The sequence below is a fragment of the Pteropus alecto genome, unplaced genomic scaffold, assembly GCF_000325575.1.
Source record: "Pteropus alecto unplaced genomic scaffold, ASM32557v1 scaffold251, whole genome shotgun sequence".
NCBI classification, from domain to species: domain Eukaryota; kingdom Metazoa; phylum Chordata; class Mammalia; order Chiroptera; family Pteropodidae; genus Pteropus; species Pteropus alecto.
In genome coordinates, this window is record NW_006431048.1 from 920,134 (window position 1) to 931,506 (window position 11,373).

General features: G+C 37.4%; 1 long non-coding RNA gene across 1 annotated transcript; it reads left to right on the forward strand.

Moving 5' to 3' along the window:
- The first annotated feature begins 75 nt into the window (after nt 1-75).
- LOC112486148 lies at nt 76-9,269 on the forward strand. Its single transcript, XR_003048653.1, has 3 exons — nt 76-1,581; nt 7,214-7,617; nt 8,569-9,269. It is a non-coding gene; the product is annotated as an uncharacterized LOC112486148 (long non-coding RNA).
- The last annotated feature ends 2,104 nt before the right edge of the window (nt 9,270-11,373 follow it).

The window sequence follows — 11,373 nt, forward strand, 5'->3', positions numbered from 1 at the left end:
TACTAAGGATGTTTATCCATTTTAGCTATAGAAGTACTTCTGTGGCTTTTGGTTTAAATTGTAGTGGCTAGAAAAATTAGGGAGCCGCGGACGAGGTTCCTCAATTTGCGATAGCTCGAACTAACTGATCAGTTTAAGAACTCATAAAGCATTGAGATTTTACTGCAGGTTAAAACCACAGTTTAACTGGGGAAACCCTGACTCTGGGTTTAAATTACTACTTCTAATTAACATTTTTTCTTTTGCCCTAAACTCAATCTTTTCTGAAGTTACTTTTATAATTTTGAAGTCATGAATAGAAATGAGAAAAATATTCAGCATTTTTTACCAACCTTATGCATAAAAATGTTAAGAGATTGTGTATGATCAACGACATTAAATTGCTTTCCTTCCAAAAATTAGAATAAAGTTTTTCTTGCCAGTCTTTTGTATGAGAAGCTTTATGCTTCTTACCTGCTGCCAAATTTTAATTTCTAGGTGAGTTATAGTTGTAGCAGTATATACTTTGTCAGTTTAAACCAGGGATATGATGTTTTTAAAACCGATAGTGTCTTGCTTTTGAAACCTGTTTTAAAAGAGTCCTTTTAAAAATTAGGTCTTGTTTTGGATGAAGATCACATTCTGGCAGGAACCCTAATGTGTGAAAATCACAAATACTTAAAATAATACAGTTTCATGCTTTGAAAATGTATTTATGATGAAGTGACAGGAATGTAATGTAAAATGTGAAAAAAATAATTCTAATGTGATTCAGGAATAGTTAAGGTTACAGTATCAGTGAAATTGAGGAAAGATGGAAATAGCCTTAATAATGGAAAATGAATTACCTGATAGAACGTTTTGAAGAAATGTTTAGATTAATATGAGAATACTCATATTGATCATTTTAGTAAAATCCTATCTCAGCTACCATAGGTGCATCTCTCTTCCTGGGGGCCACAGAAGTCTAAATGAAGCAGCATCCAGCAACAGTATAGTGGGCCTTGAAACTATCCTGTCAGGCTGGAGAGTTCTGAAAACCCTCTGGGAGGTGAAGAAGCTTTGGTGGCTTGTGGAGCTTCACAGTGCTAGGATCTGTCTTGTGGCTAGCAGAAGGAGATGCCAGGGAGTCAGTGGGGGCACTGGAGAGCGTAAAAAGAAAAGGAGACAACATAATGCATTATCTAAAGAAAGGGATGGATTTCAGGGAATTGGGAAAGTACATAGCATATTTGTCCACTTATCAAAACTTCACCATTAAGCTACTCTTGGGTCAAATTGACTGTATTTCAGGAGAAGTCTCCTGACTAGAATGTTAGTGAAAAAAAAAAGGAGACCAAATGAAGAGCACTTTGTCCTTTAGCCACCATGTTTAAGTTTTCTTACGAGTACTTTTTTTTTTTTTTTTGCAACAAATACAGCCATTATAAATATTAAGTCTCATGTAGCTCCTTGCCGAGCTTTTGTTGCAACAGCTTAATAATAACAGTATCACCAAGCCTTCTCCCTGGGGACTGCCATGCAACAGTTCTTTTGAAGACATGCTTGACCCCGCCTCACTTGCTTCTACCTGGCTGATCAGAGGGACCAGCTGTGATACAGGTAAGCTCTTTCAATAAAGAATCCATTTATTTGGGAGAAATTGCTGGCCATGATTGTGAAGTGGAGAACTAAATGATGGATAATATGACTGAAGAGTTTAGATATCTACTCCAACTGTCTCTGGTCCCTTTACACTTAAATGTCCGCATAGAGCTAGGTCATAGATGTTTTATAGTTTTTCTGTAAAATGAGATGAAAAGGGCACAAGCCTTAGAGACAATACCTGGATGCACTGCTGGAATTTTCTGTATCGGCATAGTTGATACTCATCAATAGTGTATGAACTTCTTTTTCTGTTTTTTCTTTTTTTTTCTTTTTCCTGTTATATAATGGAACTTTGTAAGAATGTTACACCAGATTCAATTTAATTTAGTTAATGCAATAAACACTTATCGGGTGCTTATGACATATGGAACACCATGGTGGACATATGAAAGAAAGACAAAGAGGACCTAGCCCTGCCCTTAGAGAACTTACAGTCTAATAGAGTTGATAAAGTTTGCAAACAAATAACTATGAAACTAAGTAGACAAGGTTATAAGAATATTTTTAATTATGGAGAAATGCTTATAAAACAGTGTCATGAGGAAAATTAAACTGCACACTAAACTATAAACAAATTGAGTTTTCTTAAAAAGTATACATATAAAGACTGAAAGAGGATACTGCAAAATGTTAACAGTAGTTCTATAGGTGATAGACTTAAAAGCGATTGTAATATTCTTCTTTATTCCTATTTTTTCAAACATTTTTAAATGATGAATCTGTTTCTAGTAGAATAATTAAAATAAGCTTTATTAAATGAGAGTACTATAAAGTACAAAATTCAGTGGAAGTACAGAGGGAATTGGGAAGGCTTTAAGATTTATGTCTTTCATAATGATGAAAAACTTTCCATCTCGGAAATAGATAATGAAATTTTATTGAGTTGAAAAGGTATATTATATTCCTACAACTTTTTTTCTTTATAACATTTGACCAATCTCTCAACTATAGCTCTAGTAGCTGCTAGCTGGCATATTAGCTTTTAAATTTTATATTATTTTAGATATGACTTTAAAATGTTTTACTACATATAGCATAGAGAGCTATTTTTCAAATCAATAGTTGTTGTTAATCACTAGTCATTTTCCTAGGTAGAATAGATGGACGTGGTGAAGAATCTCTCTACTTGTCTCGTTGACCCTAGAAATACTTTTTTTGATCATTGACTGGCAATGATCAAAAAAAGTATTATCCTCGTGTTTAGTATCTGTTAATATTCAACCCATGAATACATATTCTTTAAGGTTTACTAGGCCTCTAGAAAAGAGACATTATAATATTCCATGAGCCAGCTGCCTCATCAGCCCATGCTGTTTTCTTGATGGATGGCCTGGGTGATAAAACTTCCCACGGTGTATGGTGAAGTTGCAGAGGTTTGTCAGGACAGAATTTAGGTGGCATACACAGGCTTCAGCTAACTTGAAAGGTGAGAGCTTGGTTCTATATAACACAAGATAGATTATTTCCTCTCTCTATGCCTCAGTTTCCTCACTTATAAATGGAGATAATAATAATACCTATTTCATAGGCTTATTTTGAAGATTAAATTTGGCATTTGTAAGCATTCGATATATAGTTGTTATTATTATGATGTATAATAGACCTGGAGGATTGTGGTAGATTCTTTTTTCTTTTTAATAGATCACAGGAAGAAGAGGAGGCAGGAAAATATGCTGAGAAGATATAATAATCTTACTTTTCTTTCTTTAAAATAGTAAGGGACAAAAAAATATGTAAAGAAATAATTGCTACATAATGTGATTCATGCAACAACAAAAGTTTGTTCAAGATATGGAAAAGGGAATGATGAACTGGACATGGATCAGGGAGGGCTTTGAGAAGTGCCACTGGGGCAGAGTTTTGAATGATAAGTGAGTAGTGGGGGGCGAATGAGGATAGTGATGATGGGGACATGCCAGTCAAGGAAGATTTGGACAGTATCATAACTTAAGGCTGGTCCTGATGGACCTTGAAAGGTGGGAAGAGTAGTGAAAGATGAGCCCAGAGAGGGAGAGTGGATCCAGCCTGGGAGTTAAGATTGCCCTTCCTGTATGTAGATGTACATTTGTGTCAGAACTTCTTAAAGGGGTTTACTGTTCCCTGAGCCCTTTTCTCCCACCCCTTCCAGAGCTGTCCTAGGCTTTTTAATTCCATTCCCATTAAAGTGAAGCCCTAGCTGGGCAGGCTCATTTAAGTACTTCCTCTCAGTTATGAGAGGAAGCAGAGTTTGCCACCCCAAAATGTGCCTTTTTAGGGTATTGATTATTTTAAGCTGATTAGTTTTAAGAAACAAAAGACTCAGGAAAAACCTTTGACCTTCTCTATAACTGCCTAAAACAATTTAGATAGAGGACCTGATCCAGGAAAGGAGGTATCATCATAGATAACTATTGTTTAATATGGACTAGTATGCCATAGACAGGGAGGAACCTAGCAAGGTTCCTTTGATCAAAGTCCGCTCTGTGTCCCATTGTTAAAGATGGCCCAGTAAACACTTGTTTACTGAACATTTGCTTTTCCATCTCCATATGAATTGCCTTCCTGTCCTTTGAAGTCCCAAACTACAACCCATCTTTTCTCCTATAAGTCTCAATTGCCTGATTTGTCCTCGGGTCCCACATTCTTATGGACTGCGCGCCCCCCCACCGCCGCCCCGCACCGGATGTACATATGTTATAACTTGGGTTATTTTCTCTTGTTAATCTGTCTCATGTCCATTTGATTATTAGACCAGCCAGAAGAACTTAAAAGGGTAGAAAGAAATTATTTTTCCTTCCCTACAGTTGTTTTTATACATTTGAGAAGCATCGCTCCATAACTTCCTAGATACACGTGTATATCTACTATTTATGGCTCCTCTACTGTTGACTTTCCCCCAGCAACATCCAGAAAGGCCAGCAACAGTTGTTTGTGAAGTTGTCACTGACCCCTCAAATATCATCTCAAGGTAGACTATGATCCAAATGAATTCAAATATGACTCACCTAGAGAGACAGATTTGTATATTAGAAAAATATAGTTCCAGGTTCACATACACATTTGCATTGGATCAGCCTGAGTGAACTTGATTTGGTGGATATCCCACATGGCATACCAAGGTGCTGGAAGTTTCTGTCTGCAAAGGGTGCATCTCATAGGGGTTTAGTCTAGAGGTGGTATCTGTTGAGACCTTCCTCGGATGCCACAAGGGGTGGCTGAATTATGCTGGCCAACACTCTTCCATGGCTAAGGCAAATTTTCTATCTTTTTGTTTCTTATACAATGTCTTTCTTTTTGGTGACTGTCAGCATTCTTCTACTTGTTCAGGGTGCAGGTGAGTCACTTTTCAAAAAAACTTTGTAGATGTTTCTGAAACAACTTTGGAGATAGCGAAGAAAATAGTGATTTGGAGATTTTTTTTTATTTATTTGATGGGAATAACAATGCCTTGTGGAGTAGTTATATTGCAGATTTTTTATTTATTTGACGGGAATAACAATGCTTTGTTTCATAGGAAATGATGAACAGATGAGGAAAATACAGCAGACATGAATTGTAAAGCATTATTGTTTACTCACTTTTTTAATGAGAAGATCCTCCCAACCCCCTAAGTTGTTTTTTTCCATTTGAGGCTATATCTGGATAACTACACTTATTCACACCTATAATATGAATGCCCCCAACTAAAAAAAACTAGACTCCCTACCTCTGTACCCCTCCCCTGCCCAGCCCATACTTCAAGTGACTCTGGCAAGTGCTGGGAGTATAGTACCACGGAATATTTGAAATCAGATCGGTCCTGAAAAATCTGGATGGGCAGTCAATGCAGTCAACTCTATACTCAATTCTTCAAAAATGTTGAGATGAACAGTATATAGATGTTGAAAATGTAATGTAATTCAGCTAACCCAAAGTATATATGCAAAAATTTCTTTAAAAAAAATGTATCCCAAATCTGCGATATAACTACTCCACAAAGTCATCAAACACATTTATAGTTTTCAGGCATATGCTATCTCTTAGGGACTGACGCAGTTCTGCTGGTTGCTTAAAGATAGCAGCAGCTTGAAGGCATCCTCAGCCTCCAGAGATCTACTCAGGAGTTAGTGCAAGGCCTGGTCCACACAGATTACATTTACTGGCTCTTTTCTTTTGATGCTTGAGTGTGTGTGTGGGTGCGCGCGCGTGTGTGTGAGTAGTGGGGAGCAGAAGGGCAAAGTGAGATGGTAATTCACTCATAGGAATAACCCAACCAAAGAAATTACAGGAATGAGTATGTATGTAGGTGAGAAAGAGAAAGGTATGTTCTAATAATATCTTACATTTTGTAACAATATTGACGGACCTAATACTACGTGCTAGGTACTACAGTAGGTGCTTTAGATATAGTATCTTTCTACAGTTTTCAGAGTGTTTTCTCACCTTATTAGAGTTTTGCTGAGCCCTTGCCTTGGCTTCTAGGCCTTGGGAAGCTTAAGACACATGGTCTAGAAATAATACAGTGTTACAGATTCAAGTAGGACTACCTACTGACACATCAGTCAGAAAATATCTTTTATCTTACCAATTACATCATCAGGAGATCATGTTTCATGATTTGCTGGCTAGAACCTTTGGGTTCCCGAGGCTGAAACTCTTTCTTTTGGGGCCAGAAAGGGTACAGCTGCAACAAGACCTCCTGGGTATAACTTGAGAAGCTAGAATCAAGGGTTCCTCATAAGTAAACTACATATTTTGAGAGATTTGGAGGAGGGGCAGTTTACTGAGGTATCCACTCCTCTAGTCCATTCCTTCTTTCCCTCTGCAAAATGATTGAAACATATTATATAGAAACTACCTAAGGTCCCAAGGTATTTCATAACAACCCTGGGGTAGGTGTTCTTATCCTAATTATACACAAGGAAACTATAACTCAGATTAAGTGACTTGCTCAGTGCCAAATGACTAGTGAGAGGGATTTAGAACTAGAACTTGGATTTACACATTTTCAGACTAAAATTTGTTTATAACTATAATCCACTGCTTTTTTATTATAACCACATTTGACAAATAACAATAATTTGAGCAAGGCTTGAAATGAAACATAGGCTTTTCTTAGTCCTGAGCATTCAAACTGGGACTGGAATATACCATAGCATTCCTATGTCTCCAGCTTACCCATTGCAGATCTTGGGATGTCTCATTTCCATAACACATGATCTTGCTATATAAATTTTGTTTGTTCTGTTTCTCTGAAGAAGCCTAATATATCGAGTACATTTCTTAAGTGTTTTCAAAGTGCTAGACATATTTCCTGAATTAATTCACTTAATCTTTATACTAATACTGAGGTAGGAACTGAGGAAAGAGCATTGTTCTGAGCCTAACATAATGCAGGGAAAGACAGAACAGAACACACACACTGCAAGTCTCACCTTTCATGCCCATCACTGGGTTCATTCCTCCAGCCTTCCAGTGATTTTATAAATGTTGAATTCTCTGTGCTGAGTTCTTATCTGTTAGAAATAACTAGAGTGGTTTATCTGTTATTAAACCCTACCTGGTACAGCAGCATTCACTGGCCTTCCTAAGTACTTTACTAATTTAATTTCTTCTTTGACCTTCTCAGTGTCTACAGAAGAGGTATGGGCCCACGCTTTCACTGATGTTACCGTCCCCTGCCATTTCTCCTTTGTGGAGGGCACAGAAAATCTTGAGTTTTCTTGGGAAAAAGAAGACATCCAAGAGGAACATGAAGTAGAAAATGATTAGGATGTTATCACTTCTTTAGTTACTATGATTTTTTGACGTTTTCTCAAAGTTGATTTACCAGTTTCACAATAATACAGAGCAACTAGAGGACCAGAACTACTTGTATGAGGGAAGAGTCTCCGTGGATTGGACTGAAATTTCTGAGGGGACTCTTATCACTTTTACTCAGAAATGTGGATTTCATGGATGAAGCCATCTACAAGTGCTCAGCCATCACACCGCATGAAAGAGGCAAAAGTACAATTAAGCTAACAGTAGAAGGTAAGGAAATTTATTAGATAATCTTGGCTTCGAGCTCTGTCTCTTCATAGGGTTTTCTCTTCTAGTATCCTCACTTTTTCTTTTCTACTCAAATTATTATAGGCTCTTTTCATTCCCATAATGAGAGTCAAGTATTTGGAAGTTCAGTTCACCTTAGCAAAAAATATTGCTCTGAACCAAAGCTGCTGTATCTGCACCTATTATTCAAACAAGCAGACCATCAAAACAAAACAAAACACTGGCCTTATTTCAATCTCACCAAGCAAATTATAACACTGAAAACCAAACTGTTAAATAACAGTATTCTTATATGAAAACTCTGAGATATGGTATGTGGCTTAGTAAGAATAGCCCTGAATTGGGAGTTGGGATGCCCAAGTGCTAATTGTGGAATATTCTGGACAACTCATTTAGCTTTTCTGGGCTTCATTTTCTCACTATTAACATGTAGGATTGGACTAGACCAGTGGATCTCCACAGTGCCCCAGGGATCCACATCTTTCTTAGGATTACATGGAGAATGGTCTTGTCACCAGAGATCTCATGGGGGAGGGTGGGGTAGGGGTTGAAGTGGAGGGCGAAAGAAGGCATTGCAGAATTCCTCCAGGGTAGGGTTGGAAGAGATTAGAAGGTGATGGTGAGAATCATTTGTTATTTTCTATAATTCTCAGCAGGGTAGCTGAGGTAAACAGTTCGAAATGAACCCTCCAAAGAAGGAAAGATTCCAAAAATAAACACAGCAGTAATAGATGAGAGCTGCAAGGCAGGAGCATACATGTCTCCTGATTTTCTCTCACCGCACCTGGTTGAAATTTTTAACTACAGTGAACCTCAAGATCTTTTGCCAAATAAGAGTTATTGTAAAAGCCCAGGGCAAGATTTCTGCTAGGCCAAACCTCCTGGGGCTGAAATAAAAAAGGAACTACTTGTTTTATTATTTTTTCTAACCAGACTCTGAAATGCCCCAAGTGCAGTTTGATAGGATTGATGATGAAGCTGTGGCCAAATGCATCTCCAGGGGCTGGTACCTCGCATCCAATGTGACCTGGCTGGACTGGGCCGAGAGGGAGGGCCGAGAGGGACCTGAGCAACCATAGTACCATGGAGGTCCTGGAGAAGCAGATGAATGGCTTCTACAGGGTTTTCTCCATCCTGAAATACCCTGTCAAGTTGAATGAAAAATATATCTGCTGCATAACAGACAGATGTGAACCACCAGCCCTTCAGAATCATCTGCAAGTATCCGAGTAAGTGAGTGAAAGCAGGGTATGTTTCACCACAGAGATGTCATTGGTTATTAATAATTACTGAATGCCAAATGTATCAGGCACTTCTGGGCACTTTGGAGATTTAAAGAAGCACCAGGAACATAAGCCTGTAGCCTGAGACAACAGAAGGTGATGAGATGGAGTCTCTTTGGGTTTGAAAAGAGACCACATACTTCAGGGACTGATAGCTTTCATCCTGATTGATATGGCTGTTACTAATGATGAGGCTTCTGTTCCCCTGCTAAGGACATCAGCTTTATGATGTGACAGGCTGAGTAGTCATAGCTGCCATTTATCAGCCTCTCACCACATGCCTGGCACTTTATATATTTCATTTTAAGTCCTTGACTCAACCCTGCAAGGTAATTGTTGTTCCCCTCCTATGTGAGGAATCCAAGAAGTTCAATACTTTGAACTTCTAATAAGCCCTAGAGTTAGGATTCAAACTCATTCTTTCTGAGTCCAAACTTCATGTATCTTATTATACCACACAGCGTTTCTATATCTAAGACCACAGACTGCCTGAATAGATATGAATCATATAAGTCTGGAGAAGGGGGTCCCCTATGTAATAAGTAATGAGACCAGAAATGAAGTCACTGCTCCGCTCTTGAATCCTGGACAGTCTTAACATTGCTCTCTAAATATATTCTGGGAAATCTAGCAGTTCTTTGATGGAGTCCTTGAGAGAAAATTTGATGGATAATTTTTTGTGTTGTTTCTATTCTAGACTGTTCCCACATTCCTCAGGGAAGGATTCAAAGACTTGAGAAAGCATATAAGAAAAGGAATATTTATTTATTGAACACATGCTCTGTGCTAGGGCAGACCTAGGTACATACCCACAGTAACCACTGAGGTAGATACTAACATTACCCCATTGAGCAGAAAAGAAAACTGAGGGTGAAAGGTAAATTACCAAAGGCTACATAGCTGAAAGTGTTAGAACCTAGGATTTGAACCCAGGTCTAACTATTAACAAAGGCCTGGGGACTTTCCACTATAACATGGTTGACTCAGGGACAGTATGTTCCTTGCACTATAGTATCCAGAGCCTCAGGCAGAGTGACCAGTCTATGCAGCCACGTGTAGCCTCACCTGCCTCTGGTGATGGTGGTGATTAATTTTACACCATAAATTAATTTCTTCTACTTTCCTGTGTACTTGACTTAGTCCTTACCATGACCTCCTTGAAGGGTTAGATCTTGCAGGGACTTTAGCCATCATGTTCTACAAAGCACAACATAAAAGAGTAAGGAAACAGAAGTTTAGAGAGGTCGGATAGTTGTCCAAGGTCATACAGCCTCTGTACAAGAAGTGTAAAGGGAGTCTGACTTCATACAAAGATTGACAGGTCACCTTTCAGGTCTGATCAACATGGGCATGGCAATTAATTAAAGCATTCAAGACACTTTTGCAATACTGGCTCTCCCAGTAACTATCTGTGAATATTATATAACTGTTAAAATTACTCACTAAAATTTTTAATGAAATAGGGAAAGGGTCACAATATAATGTTAAATTTAAACAGGCAAGTTGTAAGCTTGTATGTGTAGTATGAACCCAAGTTGTTTAACTGTATGCAGATTAAAAAGATAGTAAGTATAATAATAATTATTAACATCAATTACCGGTTACTTCTGCATTGTGAAATTATAGGCAATTTTTATTTTCTTTTTACTTGTCTATATTATGTAATATTCTATAATAAATATGCTATTATTTTGTAGTCCAAAAGAGCTATACTTAAAAAAAATCTTTTTAAATATCTTTATGAAATATAATTCACATGCCATAAAATTTATCCATTTTGAAGTATGCAATTCAGCTGTTTTAATATATTCACAGAATTGTGCAACCATTATCATTATCTAATTTTAGAACATATTTATTACCCTAAAAAGAAATCCAATGTCCATTAACAGTCACTCTCCATTTCTTCCCCTGCTCCCCCAGTCCTAGGCAAACACCTCTACTTTCTGAACAATACAGATTTACCTATTTGGACCTTTCGTATAAACGGAATCATACAATATGTGGTAACTGGCTCCTTTCACTCAGCATAACTCTTTCATGGGCTTATTGGTGATTCCTATATCTTCTCTGGAAAAATATTCATTTAAATTATTTTCCCGTAAAAAATGGGCTACTTACCTTTTTATTGTTGAGTTGTAAGTCTTCTTTATATATTTTGGATACCAGTCCCTTATCTAATATATGACTTATAAATATTTTCTCCCCTTCTGTGAATTATCTTTTCACTTCTTGATGGTGTCCTTTGAAACAGAAAAGTTTTTTATTTTAATGAAGTTCAGTTTATCTATTTTTATCGTCACTGTGCTTTTGGTATCATATCTTAGAAATCATTGCCTAATCCAAGATCACAGTGATATACTTATGTTTTCTTCTAAGAGTTTTATGATTTTAGCTCCTATATTCAGGTCTATGATCCATTTTAAGTTATTTTTTGTATGTGATATGAGTTAGG